General features: G+C 46.5%; 1 pseudogene; it reads right to left on the bottom strand.

Annotated features, from left to right (window-relative positions):
• Nucleotides 1–2,500, bottom strand: part of LOC133394591 (large subunit ribosomal RNA) — a 9,181-nt pseudogene that overhangs the window by 2,495 nt on the left and 4,186 nt on the right.

Here is a 2,500-nt window from a genome sequence, read left to right as displayed (position 1 = left end):
CAACAGTAAGAGCAATTGCTCGCCTAACATGACTACTCGGACCAGCCTTATTAGGCATCATCCTTACCAAGGTGGTCCATAGCTTCGTCGCTCTCTCCACCGCATACCTGATGTGTGAAGTGTATTCGAGGCGGTCATCTAAGACCATCCCCAAATACTTTAAGCTGCGCGACGAATGTACTACGTGATCACCTACCCTGATAGCCCCGTGCTGTATCCTCTGATGGGAACTTACCATGATAAACTCGGTCTTGGTCGGGGCTATCTTTAATCCGTTGTCGGTCATCCATCTGTCGATGATGCGAATCTGGCTGGAAACGAGAATTTCAATATCATCAACACAATTACCTTCCACCAACAACACTATATCGTCTGCATAGCCGATAATCCGTGCACCTTCCACCATTGCAACTCGTAGGACTCCGTCGTACATGAGGTTCCATAACGTTGGGCCAAGTACCGAGCCTTGAGGTACACCCGATGTGACTGCAATCTCTGCCGGTCCATCTGTCGTATCATACATCAGCACACGATTCCTAAAATAATCACCAATGATATCATAAAGATATTTAGGAGTGTTAATTCTCTGTAAAGCATTTGCAATCGCCAACCACGAAGCACTGTTAAAAGCATTAGTAACATCTAATGTAACAACTGCACAATACCGTCCACTGTATCGGTTTCTGCTTCTAGCTACCGAAACAATGTCCACTACCCGTTGAATCGCATCAACTGTTGATCGACGACTTCTGAAACCAAATTGGTCGTCAGACAGTCCGTTGACCTCCTCAATGTGTGCATTTAACCGTTGCACTATGATGCGTTCTAAACCTTTACCTGCCCCGTCTAGTAGACAAATGGGGCGAACCGAACCCGGTTCCCCTGGTGGTTTGTTCGGCTTCGGTATTAACACCAACCTCTGCCTTTTCCACTCATCGGGGAACTTCGCGTTCTCTAAACAGCCTTGGTAAACCCTGCAAAATGCCGCGGTTGCAGTCAACATACCAACTTTCAGCGCCTCATTCGGGATACCATCTGGTCCCGGCGCCTTCTTGTTAGGTAGTCTCCTGGCAACCGCAAGAATCTCATCATTAGTAATTCTTTCAAACTCTCGTGGCTGATCGATACGATATTCAGGCCACACCGTGTTTGGGTGAGTAGGAAAAAGCTCGCTCACCACTTCCCTAAACTCGTCCAATGTCATGGTTCGGGGTCCAATCGAACCCTCGGCCACTTTCTTGAACGTATGATATACAATACCAAATGATGCGTTGTTCGCTGTTCCCAGGAACTCTTTCCACTTCCTCTGTCGGGTATGCTTGATCAATCGCTTGAGGGCATTCCTTGCCACCTTGAACTCGTCCCTAAAAGAAGAATAGAGATCAGTATTGAATGCTCTTTGCGCTAATCGATCGCGGTGTTTGCACTCTTTGCGAAGTGCCTCAATCTCTAGCGTCCACCAAAATGCACTCTTGTTAGGAGTGTACCTCTTACGCTTAGTCATCGTCGCATTACACGCCGTGACAAGTATACGCATTAAGTCTTCGCTTGTTGTGACCTCGGTCTCAAAAGCGGCTTGCATCATAACTTCAAATATATCTTTGCTAAAATACTTGATGCTCCATCCCGTTATGGGTCGGGACAAGTTACGCACGCTTTGCGTCTCAAGATCTATTCGTATTGCACGATGATCAGAGTTCATATAGCTAGATAACACCTCCCACTGAAATGATCTTGCAACTGTTCTGCTCGCAAAAGTAAGATCAACTACTGACGTACGCCCTGGTCCAACATAAGTTGGGGTGCTGCCGTCGTTCAATAAAATTGCGTCAATCTGCGCAAAGGTTGATAAGACCAACTCACCTCTTCGTTTCTGGGTTTCTCCACGCTCGCCAAGTTGGTTGTTCCAACTTGCTGACCAAGCGTTGAAGTCCCCCCCGATAACGAATTTGTGGATACCGGTTACGGCCATTACCGTGTTATCCAACATGTTCTGGAACTCTTCCATACTAAATCTAGGTGGCGCGTAAACGCTAACCACTCGCATATCACCTATGTCAACTATCATTAAACCCTTCAGAGCCTTACTGACTACCTTAACTGGTAAGTCCGCGTTAACCACTACCGCTGCTGTGTTATCGTCATTGCGTAACACTTTGACGTTGGTTGTTGCCAGATACGGATCTGCAATCAACACTATATCCGCAGATTCTTCCCTAATCGTTTGCCACATTAATTGAAATGCAGCATAACAATGATTCTGGTTATGTTGTAGCAACCTAACCATTATGATCTAATCGTTCGCCTTCTAGGACACATATAACTGCCCGTTGCGTGAAGGTTCTGTGACCTCGTACCGCAATCCAAACACTTGACAGAGTTGGTACAAGCTTGCTTCTTGTGTCCACTCAAACCGCATTTCCAGCACAGATTACTTCTGTCTGGTTCCCTACAATGGTAGCTCGTATGGCCTACCTTCCAACACTTATAGCATTTCTGC

Source organism: Anopheles gambiae, assembly GCF_943734735.2.
Source record: "Anopheles gambiae chromosome X unlocalized genomic scaffold, idAnoGambNW_F1_1 X_unloc_21, whole genome shotgun sequence".
Taxonomy (NCBI): domain Eukaryota; kingdom Metazoa; phylum Arthropoda; class Insecta; order Diptera; family Culicidae; genus Anopheles; species Anopheles gambiae.
The sequence above is the reverse complement of the archived record's forward strand: the minus strand, read 5'-3'. Positions and strand labels throughout refer to the sequence as shown.